Source organism: Lolium rigidum, chromosome 6 (assembly GCF_022539505.1).
Source record: "Lolium rigidum isolate FL_2022 chromosome 6, APGP_CSIRO_Lrig_0.1, whole genome shotgun sequence".
In the NCBI taxonomy this organism is placed as follows: Eukaryota; Viridiplantae; Streptophyta; class Magnoliopsida; order Poales; family Poaceae; genus Lolium; species Lolium rigidum.
The window spans coordinates 185,432,020-185,447,840 of record NC_061513.1 but is presented as its reverse complement, the minus strand read 5'-3'; the positions used below and the strand labels follow the sequence as shown (position 1 = coordinate 185,447,840).

The 15,821-nt window shown below is 41.0% G+C and overlaps 2 long non-coding RNA genes across 10 annotated transcripts; one reads left to right on the top strand and one right to left on the bottom strand.

Annotated features, from left to right (window-relative positions):
- Positions 1–2,387: 2,387 nt before the first annotated feature.
- Positions 2,388–9,639, bottom strand: LOC124660867. Of its 9 annotated transcripts, none has more exons than XR_006990017.1 (13): positions 9,100–9,639; positions 7,202–9,026; positions 6,714–7,098; positions 6,555–6,637; positions 5,939–6,022; positions 5,736–5,779; positions 5,514–5,656; positions 5,362–5,440; positions 4,909–4,984; positions 4,460–4,708; positions 4,213–4,357; positions 3,030–3,222; positions 2,578–2,919 (listed from the first exon to the last, which is right to left on the bottom strand). It is a non-coding gene; the product is annotated as an uncharacterized LOC124660867 (long non-coding RNA). The 9 variants fall into 9 exon arrangements; XR_006990013.1 differs by having other exon boundaries at positions 2,579–2,919; positions 5,514–5,779; positions 7,202–7,504; positions 8,048–9,026; XR_006990014.1 differs by having other exon boundaries at positions 2,579–2,919; positions 5,514–5,779; positions 7,202–7,504; positions 8,212–9,026.
- An 821-nt stretch (positions 9,640–10,460) lies between these two features.
- LOC124659507 lies at positions 10,461–13,914 on the top strand. The gene is made up of 3 exons (XR_006989606.1): positions 10,461–10,486; positions 12,856–12,973; positions 13,879–13,914. It is a non-coding gene; the product is annotated as an uncharacterized LOC124659507 (long non-coding RNA).
- Positions 13,915–15,821: the final 1,907 nt, after the last annotated feature.

The following is a 15,821-nucleotide window of genomic DNA, read 5'->3' as shown; positions in this document are numbered from 1 at the left end:
CACATGTAAGAAAAGAAAAAGAAGTTTGTCTTTTCTTCTGCATGCAGCCAAGAGATAATTTTTTGTCCATTATGGAATGAATTGTCAAATTTTGTTTTCCTTACCATACGATTCATTAGTTGAAACACATACATTTGGCACACATTACTAAAATAATAATCTTATTTTTTGAATCTCTATTTTCTGATGGAGCTTGCAGATTTGACAACCATTTGGTGTTTGCATCAAACCTGGAACAAGAAAGGCCATGATGGTAATGAGGCATTCTGAAACCAAAACTGATGTGATGTGTGCCAGCCCCAACAAGGTGCTACTGAGGTGGCCATCACCACAGTTCTGCCTAGTAGGATGGAAAATGAACCAACAAAGAGTCATGTAGTTCACTACATGTTTGGATACTAATTCCTTTTGTTTTTGGTAGGCATTTTATTTAGACCATGCTGATATTTATTCTGTGGACACATCAGCACATGAGGCTATGTCGACTTGTATCTGCTGTACATCCCTTGAATAAATGCCATAAGAGGTCTTAGATGTACCATGCGGCTGCCCAATCAATTTCACAACATGTAATCAGATAATGTAATTCTTCAAATTTTTATGTCGTGTAATCATGCAATTTAATCAGGAGCATCTTACGTTTGTGTAATCAGGTAACGCAATTAGGCATAACATTACGTCAGGGCATCAGTACATGCCATGCCAGAATAGTTATATTGATGATTGATAGTTTGTAAAAAAATAAAAGCTTTGCCACACTGTTGAAAAAAACAAAACATAAATCCTTTCACGTTGGTTACAAGGTTTTGAAAAATAAATTCATCGATGAAAATTTACCGGCTCGGTGCTCCATGCAGTTTTCTTACCTTAGCTCACAGTTTTTCTACGTCGGTACTTTGCACGAGCGTAGTGGGCGTCTGCTGTTTTGGCCGGCTCGGTAATCTCCATGCAGTTTTCTTATGTTGGCTCACAGTTTTCTTATGTCGATAGTTTGCAATAGCGTCGTGGGCGTCTGCTGTTTCGGCTTGGTCGGCTGGCGTGCGATCGGGCAGGGAGCAGAATAACTATTCTACTCCCAGGGAGTCAAATAGCGCGTCTCTCTATATATATATATATATATAGAGCCCAACTATTCTCGAACCCCCTTAAGAGGGGTTCTAGAATAGCTACTAGATTTAGATGTGCGCCTTGGCGCACGATCCCGGGATACTCGTGTTGATATTTATTATGTATTTAACTGCCAATATGTGAGACAAATAGTGTACTAACTTATTTTTGTTGCAAGGACCAAATATCTGCGACAAATAGTATGATCGTGCTATTTAGCACACAATGCTGGGAACCAAGGGATTCTAATGAAAAGGGTCATTAAGAAAATCACTATTAAACAATAAGAGAAAAAAGACCAAAAACCCAAAAAAGGATCATTAGGTGCAGATATTATTTGGGACACGCCTCAGCCTGTAGGCCCAACTTTCGCACTGATAAACGTTTTATATAATGACATAGCAAATATTTGGTACATGGCTAATTTATCTCCTAGTTGAGGGAAGTAGTTAAAATGTAACATGTATCCAACCTCCATTCTGTGAATAGTTGAGAGGTTTCATCATGAACCGTTGGATGATTAACAAATGGTGTGGAATGGAGGTGGGATCTAAAACCAGTAACTTAACCCTATTTTTGAAGATTCCCCCCTTGGCTCAATAATCAGTTGAATTCCATTGAGTTATCTCCTCGGGCGACATGACGCCGCACCCACGCGATGGAGGCTGGGCTACCACGGCGTTGTCCCATGGGACAGAGAATCAAAGGCCATGGATGTGCCCCACGCAATGGAGACTTGGCGGCCATAGTGTTGTCCCCATTCGACAGCGAGACAACAACTTGGCATGCTAGTAGGATGATCCACCGCCCCTAGGATGGTGACTAAGGCGCTTCCCCCACACTATGGCGACTAAACGGCCAAGGCTTTGCCCCAACAGGATGCTTTTATACAGAAATTGCAATTTAGCCGTTGTACATAATTTTGTCTCTTGTAATCTATCCTTCTATTTTTATTAAGTTTACTCAGCAGTGTGAACCTGTTAAGAAAATTTGTTGCTGAACTGAGTTATTTTCATCTTTTGTAAGTGACAACAAAGGGCATGTTTGCTGGAGTATTTTATAGCTTGGTTTGGACGAAATGAGATGATGCGTAGAGCAAAACAGAAACACAAAAGAATAAGATAGATACTCCATGCCATCTTGCAAACACATGATTCAAGCAATCTAGAGTTTTCCACAATTTCTATTTGGCAAAAGGAGAAGCTATCAGCTCCCAATATTCAGAGATACTGACAATTGTAATATAGTTCTCCAAAGAACATCAATATTCATCTAAAAAATTGCAACCCATGAACTTCTTGTACTGCACCAAAACAAGCATAATAATAGGCTAAACTGCCGCTCAAAGCAAGCTATATAGATTGATCAGGGGAGGATGTATTTCCGTGGCATTTTTCCCTCCATCATTGCAGTCGTGGTTTTGCTAATCCAAGTCACAGTTATGCTGAGGTTCATCTATAAGGAAACAACACAGATGTCTCATAAGGTATGAAAATTACGTGAGCACACATGCTGCATTACTCTATGACCCTGAAGCCAAACAAACTGAAACTCACCCAACCAGATTTTTTTTTGAACGAGCCTGAACATATTTGGATAGTACAACGTCCTAACAAGAACTCAGCTAACTGCGTCAATTAATTAGCCATATTTTGATATTTACAAAGAAGTTACAACATGCACAGAAAATCCAGGTGACACAGTGCTTTGTTGAAGTACGTTTGGCTAGATGATTTATATCACTCCAAGATAGGTTCCCTCGATTACTTCCTTGCATGAGAACCGCTCCTTCCAAGAGTACTTTGACAGTTTCTAAGAGAATTATACGTGTATCGCCCCATATGCAAACCAATGGAAAAATATCATAAATAGATATAAGAAAGAACTAACGAGGACAAGAAAAGAAAAATAAAGAAGCTCACCTCTGCCAAATGCTACACACTGTTTCGTACCATCCTCCAGCAAGCAGGGGAGAAGGAGAGGAGGCCATGGGGCTTACTTGTGGTCAGTGTTGGACTACAGCCTTTGAGATTGGACTCACATGACAATTGTCCTTCTTTGAATTAATATACAGATGTTCAGGTCTAGAACATGAACAAATATCATACAAGGGATCTGAATTTAAAAACAAAGTTATCAGCTATAACATGAAGAAAGCCACTTGGAAAAAATATTTACACACCTACTGCAAGTATGGAAAGAAGCAAAAACAAAATTGTAATACTTTACCCAGACAAACAAAAAATCCTGCATTAGAGGATACTTCAAACAGATTTTTCCTACAGGAGCAGGACTATTGTAAGAAAATAAATAGCAGCACAAAGAGTCTCATATGTATATCAGCCAAGCTATACAAACAGATTTGCATCTTTCTTTTCTTAATAGAAACATGCCTGCGAAAGAATGCCACTAAAAAAACCCCACCTATTTTACTAATAAAATAGTTTTTTCTTGCATCAGTAGATAGGACAAAACATACGATTCATGTGCACCAATTCCGAAATCGCATCTCCAAGCAACGTAAAGATATGCGAAATTTGTATGGAGATAATTTTTTATTCTTTATCTTGAAGGGAGAAGCAAAATATGTTATCCAGAGGAACTATTCACTTCCAAAACAAGCCACTCCTATGGATGTGAAAAGGTAACCAGTTGGGAAATAGATCAATTACATCGTGAGGGATGTAACAAAAGAGAAAGAAATTTGGAATATGTCCTAAAGGCATATGATACAATTGACATTATTTGCGCTCGGACATGTAATAACAAAGAACAAAGAGTAAGGGACACTGCATTATAACCGACAATAATTGCATAGGAACACAACATATGAATCAACATGATTTAACAAAGAACAAAGAGTAAGGGACACTGCATTATAACCGACAATAATTGCATAGGAACACAACATATGAATCAACATGATTTGAAGAGCGAAGAGATGAATACAAAGAATCAGTCAACCTACTAAGCATACAAAATATATAAGGCTAATTAACGATTTATGATGCAGCAAACACACCCCAAAGTAAAGCCTTTTGGGTAAGAATATAACCACCCAGGATTAAGAAATAGGTATATGTAGAAGGGGACCATGTTACTCACCAGGATTCACTTCCAAAAAAAATAAGAACATGGAAGGAGGTAGGCAATTGGTCAAATGGAGCCCAGGTACAAGTATAATTATTACAGCTTATGTATAATCCGGTAATCTTCGGATCATACAAGGCTAAGCTGTAACTTTTTGAACCTATAAACAAAAGAGAAAAATCCTCAACATACATGCTCAACTAATTTGTGAAATAAAAATATTTTTTTAGTAGTAATGAGTAATAATAGTCCAAATATTAACCTGAACCAGATCCATTTGAGTTGTAGTCCAACAACTTCCTTTTCAGTCTTTGAAACAAAGCATTCACATTGATGAAATGGACATGCTTCGAGGAGAAAGAGACGAAGCAGAAATTAACCACAACAGGTCAATACTTGGAACCCACATATTTTCCTTGGAGCTTACTCATATATTTCATCAAAATAACATTAAGTAGATGTCGCTTAAACTGGAAAGAAAGAACAGATACCGTTTTTCCTTTGGGTCTCCCTGCATCTGAATAGAGAACCAAGGATTTTTTTTTACATAAAGTGTACTTAGTATGTTAGAGTAATATGAACTCCAAACCCATCCTATGAATCTAGTATGAGATGCAGGCTTTCATCACAAGCCATGGAAACAAATTTGCGAAATTCAAATTAGTAAATGTAGGGATCACATCAACATGGGGGCAGGGTGGCCTGGTTTACCTCAGGATAGTGCAGAGAAAGCAATATTGCTAGTGCCGACGCCCAGCTCAGGCGGAGGATATCAAACCCTTCTTGCCTACAGGAAAAGAAAACAAAGCAGTTGTCAAGTACCATGGAGGTACAAATGATACTAAAGCTACTAATGAATTCATCAAGAAACATGCCCATCTGCTTCGTTGAAATAAATAACAACCAGTATAGAACATTGCAATTTACATATTTGAAGAGGAAAAAGAACACTTCAGTGCAGAATATCCACTCTTGAACTATAATGATCATTCTACAAATATAGGCTACAGTCCATTCAGGCTCAACTTTTTTACTGCCTCAAATGGTGTTTTAGAGCAGACAAAACATAGGGGACCAATACGATGCAACCTATCAGGATTTTTATTTCCAAGCAAATGAGATCTACAATTTTAAAGAATTCACTTGCCTTTGAAAAAAAGGTACCTGGTAATAAGCACAATATGCCTATGGAATAATAACCTACTGTGTGCATTGAGCCTTCATCCTAGTGTCCATACAGAACCTGAAAAACATACCATGAATCCAAGTTTTGCTGCTCCGGTTAATTAAGCAACCTGAGCAGAAGTGGCACATACCTCCAAAATCCTATTCATCAAGAATTTAAGAGTAATTCGTACACTTCAAATGTAGGCAAGACATAAGAGGTGGTTCTTGGAAAAATCTCATCATATAAGACCGGAAGGGCCGACAAAATACCATGATTTCCAGAGAGGTCCTTCTAAGCGGGAGAGCAGAATGACAGTTGTCATCGGTACAACCCGGTATAAAGATGGGAAAATGAGTAAGTCTCCACTCACCCATGTATTGAAATAAAATTTTGGTGCTTTTGAAGCTGAACCATCTGAGTATCGATAAAAAGAGAGGCTTTTAAAGATGCAAAGTATAGCCAACATGTACAATTAGAGAAGCATATCATGTTCTATGTCGCTCTAAAAGATAAACAAAATCGCACTGATAGACAAAATTGCAGTACTCGAAATCAGGTTAGAGCTTCTGGTACTTGGAGGATTTGATGAAGAACACATAGCACACCTTGGCGTCCATGTATATCCATACAAAGGCAAGGTCTGCAACCAAGAGGAACCTGGTATGTATTCAAATTTATGTATATTGCTGACGACTAATACATGTCAGTGTTTCGGATAAGTGGCACATCACCATTTCAAAAGCTAAAATTGCAGGAGCACGTGCACATACAATTTCTTTCTAGGGTATACCTAAGCTACATAGAACAAAAAAACTATTGGCAGCTAGTAAACAAAAATTCCGAACTGCACAGGGAACCGGTTTACGTGACTGCAGTTTTTATATTTAGAGCTATTCTTGTCATGCTTCTTCAACCACTGAGTGTAACTGACTTTATGTCCCAGTAAGATTAGTGTTGCTCAAATTTATGTATATTTCTGACAACTAATACATGTTAGTGTTTTGGATCGGTGGCACCGTTAATTTCAGAAGATAAAATTGCAGGAGTACACGCACATAGAATTTTCGGAAACTAAAACTGCCAAATGGGAACTTCTATGACACCATACAATGGAGCAATTCTCGCCAATTACAAAATAATGGAGACAATGTAGCAGGGTATGGAGAAAGATAGAGCAGATATAACTTACTTGGCATAGGCTCTTCCATCAAGCAGAATATCATCATTGTGGTCCATGAATGGCCTAATCTGCCATATCTGGTTCATCTCAATCTGCAAGGATGTAACAGGCTGGATCAAGGAGCCCCGGAAGGGACATATGACACCACTAGTAAGGGGAGGTGCTCACCTCTGTCCTAGGAGTCTCACTCTGATAGAGTTCGGCGGCTGCTCGTTTTCCTCCCGTCGAGCACCAAGATGAGGAAGTAGCAGTGCAGGGCCATGAAGTGCAAGTGCAGGAAATGTGCTGCTCCCGCTGGCCACCAACCGCTCCTACCAGCGACAACACAACACGCGGCCGCTGGCTGTACTACTCTTGAGGCATGCTCGTCAACATCAGCTCTACGACTGCTTGGCGGCAGAGGCAAAACAGCAATGACCAGCAGAGCCAAGCAATGGTTACGACCAAGATGACAGCGTGATGGAGAGCTTGTTGGGTTAATTATCAACAAACTTTGGACGACGCAGTTCCTCCCAAATTTGAAAGAAAGCATCATAGTCTGCACTACTTCCATCTACTAAGAAACCGTTATTGTCTGACATTTGAACGAGGCTAGATAAACTGCTGAAAAAATGCAGTATAACTAAGATGACAGTAACATGGTAAAACCTACTAACCCAGTTCATGGCCGGCAGAATATGGGTAAGCTGCAGGAGACTGCCGGTGATTCCCCTCAGGTGACGGTGGCCCCTTACACCACTGCCACGCATAGCGAGCTCCTCCCGGCGGCGCGATATGTGTTTATTTATGGCCAAAGTCCGAGCCACAAATCCCCTAACTAAATTCCATGGCGGAGAAATTCTAGGCGGCAATAGCTCGACTGTCCTCCATGTCCTACTGTCAATTTGCCATTGCTATGCTGCCATAGTGCCACTACACTGGCATCCACCACTGAGGCACAGACCACACTATCACTGAACCTAAAAACAAAAGGAAAGCAAGGGCTAGTAAGCTTGGTTTCTTTGTTCTGGTTGACAGTCGCACCATGAATATGCATTTGGCATGGAATCTGATCCTACGGAACTGCAAAGCACATCTCTGTTCCTCCCTCCTTTTGCCAAACTTTTGTGGATTGCTAGGTTTTTTTTACTTCTTCTACAACACTAAGCAAGCAGCCCAAGCCCAAGCCTATGCAAAGCAATGCAAAGCGAAGGCTGCCAATGTTACACAACACTAAGCAAAGGAGTACTGTATTGAAATAAAATCTGTATGTTGTTGCTACTCCCTGCCATGTTATACTGTATGTTCCCAAAAGCAATTGGAGTATATAGTCTTGATTTGTTCTCTGGTTATTGTCATTTGTTTTTTGTGGAATAATTCATGACTAAATGACCTCTCTCAGGTTTTATTTATTCTGCTTAATCTACTCCTTGTTCCTACATGTAGCAAAAGTATCCCAAACACTATAATATGCTAGAACACATGTAAAAATTTAGAACAAAAATGCTTCCACCAGTAAGAACCTGAGAAAGAAATGATTGAAATAAGCTGAGCGCTCTGTTGCGGCACAGCAGTGGCATATTAACCGTTACTGAAGACGGAAACAATATCACCCGTGGACATATCCTTGTAATCCTTCTTGAAAATTGGGAAAGCTAGCTCCATACAACATTCTTTACATAGGTACCTGATGGTGATGAGACCGCCATAGATGTAGCGGTAGCCGGAGATGCCAGGGAGCAGGACCCCTGGACAGGTAAGTCATTAACACATGCGACTGAAAATCACAAACCAAATCGAACCTCACACATCAAAGCTAAAAAGAGTACTGCAGATGAGTAATAAAAAAACTGAACAACCATATGCATTGGAACATAGGTGTTGATAATTATATACAATATCAATCGGCCAATGACATCGATCAGAGCCTTAGCACCATCTGCAGTGCCCATTAATAAATCCAATACCTCCTTGGTAATTGATAAATAAAGACATAATATTTTAATCAATAACTTGATCCTAAGCACAGAATATGAGATGCAACAGATGAGGCAAGAGTGGGCCATTGGAGCTACATTTGCTAAGACGCGATGGAGTCCAAAGTGTGTGGCAGCTGACCATGAAAAGGAAGACTAACAAGAATACACTGGATCAGATTGTTACTTAAAGGTTAGAGGATTCAGTTGACTAACTACCACAAACTGTAGCTATTTTCTTTTCTCTGTACAAATGCACACAATAGGATAGATTGCTTGGGTCCAATTAAGTATACGAGCTCCTATAAAATCAGACCCTTCCATTGATCCTTTTCCTTCTTCTCTGCAACCCATTGATTCTTTCCATCTTCTCCGCAAACAAAAAAAGTTACTGATAATCTTAATCATGCAGCATGCATCAAGCAACAGACAAAAAATATTAAGCACTTTATGAACAGAAATGAACACACAGTGAGATTTGGTCCAAGTCTTCTACAGAGCTTGTTCTTGTAGCCCCAGAATACATCTGAAAAAAAGGGGGTAAAATCAGATGTACAACCAATAAACCATCAATCTAATGTACAGATCAACACCATTACCATGACTCTCTCTTCCAAGTCTTCTTCCCCAGTGGTACCTCACGTCCTCATGTTCCAAGACCATCAGGAAACCGGTGAAAACCTAGGCTGATGCGTAGCAGAAAAAATCTAAAGAGAGACATAAACCTAGGATCCTCCAATCGAATGGACATGCTGCTGGTCGTGGATCCTTGATTCGTTCGGCCGTGGGCTGCGCGATTCTACTCACCTAAATGGCTTGCAGGAGGGGAGGGCCAGGGAGCTGGCGGAGGACTGGGGGCGGAGAGGAGGGCGATAGATCCGGCGGAGGAGGACGATGCAAAGGTAGGAGATGGCTGGGCTGCTCCTGCCGGCCACCAGCAGCTCCTCCCGCGCGACGGGCAGCGGCGGCGGCGCGGCTGCACTGCTTCGCCGGCCTGCACTGCTCTGCCGGCCATCGTCCGTTTCTCCCGAGGCGCGGCATGGCGCGAGGACGACGATGGAGAAGCCCAGGAAGAGGGCGGGGTGGGAGCTAGCAGCCAGTGGGATGGGATTAGCCTAGGGTTTGGAGGGATTGGAGGAGATGAGCTACTGAGGGATTGGGGGAGAGGAACGAAGTGGGGATTGGTTGGCAGGACGACCCCTACGCTCGCAGCCACGCGTGACCAACTGAAAACCCACCCACCGCGACGGACGAGTGGACCCGGACGTAAGTGGGACTACGCGGACAGCCAGAGGCGGGTAAAACATGACCGTTTCATGGCTTTACCTAGCGGGAGAAAAGTGCTCACAGCCAACCAACAGGCTTGCTTCTTCCCAAAAAGAACGACTCAGATGTAATAGATGGAAAGATCCGACGATCCAGAAGCGAAGATCGCTGTGAGACCCCCATGGGGTGGCATCTATTATACCTTTAGATTCTCGAACCCCTAGAACCAACCGAGGAAACCACGTTCCGAACCGAACCGCCCGTGAAACCTCACCTGTCCCGCACGTTCTGAACTCCCTCATCCCAAACAAAATCCCAAATCCCCTCCTTCGCCAGCTCCCTGCCCCCATCAGCGGCGCCGCCCACTCCTCCCCAGCCATACTCCTTCCGACCATCTTCCTCGTCGCCGCCCAACCATACTCCTGCCCGCCTTCTTCCTCGTCGGCGCGCAGCCATACTCCCGCTCCGCCTTCTTCCTCGCCGCCGCGCAGCCATACTCCCGCCCGCCTTCTTCCTTGCCGGCGCGACGGATCCAGTCGTCGCCGTTCCCTGGCCAAGGGCCTGCCCCTCCTTCTCCCTGGCCGACACCAGCTCTGCCGTCTCCTTGGCTGAAGGACCACACCTTCACCGCCGCCGTTCCCTGGCCAAGGGCCTGCGCCGCCGATTCCCTGGCCGAGACCTTCTGCGCGCGGTTGCAATGTCCTGCGGCTACATCTCCAGGTTTGTGAACTCCAAATCAAGTGTTGTAGATAGCTGCTCCTAGGATTGGGAGTGCGTCACACGAGGCCAACTTCCGCAGATCTGGGATCCCACAAACCATGACCTCCCGTCGTCGCCCATGTTTTTCCCGTGCTCGTCGCTCTGAACTATTGCGTGCGTCACCTGGAACTATCGTGCGGGCCGTTGTTAACTTCCGCGCTCGCCGCTCTGGGCTCCGACACGCGCCTCCCGGTCAAGCGGCTTGGTGCCCTTCACTGCGTACTACAGCGACACCAAGTTCTGGAGGTCGACATTACAGCTAGGAGGACGATACATCCTATAGAACTGCATATCTGGCTAGATGTCAACCCTTTTGCTAGCGAGTAGTTCACACCGAGAGGAGTGGCATCGATGCCAGGGGCCGCCACGCCCGTCCTTGTTGCCTGTCCATACTACGAGCACAGGTCAGGGTGCCCGCAGCCACTAGGCGAGCTCCCCACTCCAACGGCCTCCAAAGAACTTCTGTAGTTTCTAGACTATTTTATTTACTGCTATGGACTAGTATCTTGAAACACAAGAATTAATTCAGCAGTTCGTTGTGTTCGCTGGTCAGCGAAGTACAGTGCTTTTAACATAGCTTCTGTATTTTTTTGGTAGCACGCTCTACATTCTGAACAGTTCACAGCTTTCCATATTGGCAGTTCCCTAATTCAGTTTGCTGCCTTACACAAATGTACCAACAATGTCATGGTACACTTTTTTATTTTAGAAAGGACATCCGATCCATTGGGTTTAGATAGTGCATTTATTATTTAGTTCCTCGTGAAAGTCAACTTTTTGTCGAGTTCGGTTTTATTGGCGGGAGAGTTCACTTTATTTTTGTTGAAATGCAGTCAGTTCATTTTTTTGCCCATATGTGCAGCTCCGTCTTCAGGTTATCTTTTCCCATCCAGCCGAGCAACCTATTGCGCGCATGAAGTCGAGTGGCCTCTGAATAAGTACTATATATAAATCTGACGGCAGCGTGTGTGGCTTCCTAGCCACACATTATCTGTAGTTTAGAAAGCGTGCGCAGTTCGTTCAGAGAGTTAGTGCGGGAAGTTCAGATATAAAAACTGCTGCTAGCAATGTATATTTCTTAACTGTTGCCTTGTGTGATTTTATTCAAAGATTGTTCAGCTTTGTATTTGAGCAAATTTTAGACGATTGCAGCACATAAAAATCAATTTCACCTGGTTCACATATGAAGTTTACTCATTTTTATTTGGGAAAAAATCGCATAGACTGATTTCAGTTAAAACACTTAAGCAAAAAACTGTGAAGTCCGCTTTATTTAAAATGCAAATTTGCTTTATTTAAAATGCAAGTTCGCTTCTCCGACTCAAGGAGTTCATTTTTTAACACGAAGTTTTTCGTTGGGAAGTTCACGCCGTATGTGCCTAAAGTTCATCATTATCAGGGCAGTATACTTTTCTGAATAGCTATGCTGGAAGAACCACAGTGAGATTGAGTGAGCAAAAAGTTAGGTGCAAATTTATAATTTCCTGTTTGAACCGCCGGAGTCTGCATTTTTTTTTACCAACGCACTGTCGTACTAGTACACTAGTAGTGAGATTCTATTTAACTGAGGTGGGAAGAAGGAAGTGAGCTGCTTGTACTGAACGTGTACAAGTCAGGTTATTTACTACACCTGGTTAGCGATGTTTGACTTTATTTTGCAGATTTGTTTGTTGTTTTCTTGTTGATGCAAAGAATTGAAAAACACAATAACTATTGGTTGTTTTTTTCATTACAGAATACTATTGTTGAGAACTTCATCGATTTTTTTTCCGGAATCTCAATTTGTATGTCAGGAGTTGCCTTTTTCTGTCCAAAAAATTTAAATTAATCCTCATTCTATTTCTGTGAAGTTCAGGTCGTTCATTCGTGGAAGTTTAGTCTTTCTTTTGTGCTAACACTCCAGTGAGATCAGTGTTGTTCATGGCAACAAGTTTGGCAGGCTGCTCCAGTCCTGCGGTGCAGCCACATCATTGCTGCCATGGGAGTTCACCTTTATGGCTATTGTGATTCCTTGAAATGGCGCTTTCTCTCTTTTCTATTTCTCTTTTGTTTCATTACTGATGATTGTAAAATTGTGTAAAAAGTGTTGCAGTACATACTTGTATACGGGGCAGTATAGCAGATGCATACATGACTATCTAAAGTAGTTCACTCATACAAGCTCAAGTAGTTTCTTTTATGAAAACAAATCATTGCTAAATGCAACACCTGGATCTTGTTGGGAAGATCATTTTGTTAGATTGGGAAGTTCTGCACAAAAGCCTGCTAGGTTTAGTTTAGAAAATCAGATAATTTGTCGCTCTTCACGAAGCTCACTTTATTTATCTCAGGAAGTTCGTAGGGTCCCAAGCTCCTGGAGCATGTTGATGTCTCTGCTGTGGAGGATGGTCTGCGGAGCCTGTACATCAACCACTGTTGTTTGGGAAAAACGCCGCTTTTTTTAATCAGGTAACTAGTTACAGTTCTTTAAGATTCTTAGTCAAGCTATAAATTCATACTTGAATAGAGTTGTAAACAACATCACTTGTGCGCTCCTGTGAAAACAGAGAAATGAGTAGTTCACTCTTCCTACATTCGTGCTTCTTTGTACAAGAGTTAGAAGTTCAATCTGCTTATAAAAAAAAGAATATGGACATTCTGGCTTTAAAAAAAATATGGCAGGCAACAAGCGCGCAATGCACACCAAGCTCGTAAAGTTCGCCTCTATCCTGTTCTCAAGTGGGTGTGAGCTGCACTGCACGTCGATATGAACTGCATTAGACATTGGTAATGAACTAATGCTATATGAATTTCCACTGTTTTATTTTGGCAAAATCTTAGACAATTGCAGCTCACAACTCCATATTTCTGGTTTATTTTGAGTTAATTAAGTGCTGCATATAGTAGTTCTCAGAACAAGGAAAAAAAGAAGTTAACCTTTATAAAGTAGTGAAGTTGCATTGTATAGAAGTCAGAAGTCCATTGATAAAAACTGCAACAACTATTCTAGAGGAAAAGAACACATGAGTGTGTTATTCAGGTTACAGCAGGTCACTCTCTAAAATCTTAGAAGTTTGGTAGATAAAATGAGAGGTTCACTTTGTCCTGCGAACAAAGTTAACATTCTCAAAAAGTTTGTAATTGTATAGTAAAGTTTACTCTATCCATTTGAGAATTTCAATTCATTAACTAAGAACTTCAATTCATTCGCGTTAAAAAGTTCATAGTTCATTTGTTAATACGAAGCAGTCACATAAAGAACAGAAACTAACTGTACAATTTGTAAACAAATAAATATAATCTGAAGTTCACTTTGGCTACATTTCAAGTTCACTCTAGAAATATTACTAAATTCACTTTAATCCTTTTGGCAGTTCATTTTGTATTCTACCCCAGAAGACCTCCAGGAGATGAAGTTCACTATCGGAAATTGGCAGTTCACTATCTCTATGGCGTTGAAGTTCAGTTTGGCCGTGATAGAAATTCATCTAAAAAAGCTAGAAGAAGTTTACTCATTTTCGTATTTGAAGTGAGTACCTAGTGATTGCAATTAGAAACTTAGGGTGATTGTTGTATTTAGTTTTTTTAATCTCTCTGGTCCTATTCTTAGTCTTTTGTATAAGTTGTAAAAAAGTTCATACACAAATAGATTTATTAACTTTGAGAAGTTCAGTTATTGAGCTTGCAAAAGTACACTTGTTTGGTATCGGTGGAACCTTTATGTGTACATTATCTGCAGTTCAGTTAGCACACTAAAGTGGTTCACTATTTTATTCTGTATTTTCAATTCGTCTAGAAAAAGAAGTTCACTTGTTCATGCAACAAGAATTTGACAAATTTAGTGTGCCCGAAGTTCACTTTCTTTTTGGATTGTACACCTTGTACTGCGTGGAAGTTCACCTTTGACATGCCAAAAAGTTACTCTTTGTCAAAATTCACTTTGCTCGGGGCTAAAATTTACTTTGTATGGTGCGCAAGTTCACTTTAAACAAGCTGGAAAGTTATTTGATTTGGTCAAAATTAACTTTGCTCAAGATAGAAAATAACATTGATCAGAACGGAAGTTCACCTTTTACCACGTCGAAGTTCACCTTTGATATGATGAAAATTTACTCTTTGTCAAAATTCTCTTTGGTCGGGAGCAAGTTTAACTTGTACAAAAGTGGCAGTTCAGTTTAAACAAACTGGAAATTTATTTTTTGTCAATCTTAAATTTCTACGCAAGAGGAAGTTCACCATGAGCATATTAGAAAGTTGCTTTTGTCAAACTTCACTTTGACCGAGGCGAAAGTTCACTTTGAACATGTAGGAAGTTCGCTTTGAACATGCATGTAACTTTTATACCGCGATCAGAAGTTCACTAACAGATATCGGGAAGTTCACTTCCATAATCGAGCAGCTGATGTCCTATATTTTTCTGGGCGGAAATCATACGCATAGAAGTTGTCAGTACCACCACCGATTGCGCAAATCGACCAACTCAACGTACAATTAGCACTAATATAACTCTACTAAAACTCCAACATATCGCAATGCCGCACCTAATCAATCTAGATGAGCCAATTTCGAAATGTTCTTGTGTCGGTGTTATCTTCACTTTTATGTATTTCTGAAATTAAACTAAAACCATTTAGAATTTGGAAAAACATTCAGCATGAAAAAGATTCGCCTAATCAATATCTTTTCAACGCAATATCATTTGTAACATTCCGATAAGTGGTTCGGAAATAAGCCCCAAAAAACAGTTCAAAAAACCGAGAAGTTAAAAAAACGTAATCACGTATTTTCAAATCTGCTCTTAAACTATAAAGAATTTAGAAAAGTGTTCTTCATGAAAAAGGTGCGCCTAGTCAGCACCTTTCCAACGGCATATCATACGCATCATTCGGGTAAACGGTTTGAAAACTAGAACCCCAAAACTGTACATAAATAGAGAAATTCGCGAAAACGTTGTTTTGTATATTTAAAATTAGTTTTAATCAATATAGAATTTGGGAAAACAATGAACACGAAAAAGTTGCGAAATTTCCGTGCGAATCCAACGGTATATTATACGCATCAATCCGATAAGCGGTTTGAAAATCATCATAAAAATACCGTCCGCACGAACATGCAATTTTGGTATTCCGTCGAGAAGTTCACTAGGAAACACCCGGAAGTTCAGAAAGGGTTCGAGAATAGTTATTCTCGAACCGGTTCGAGAATAGCAGACCTATATATATATATATATATATATATGAGAAAGGGTTCGAGAATAGTATATATATATATATATATATAGGATAAATACTTCCTACTCCTGGGTGTAACTACACCT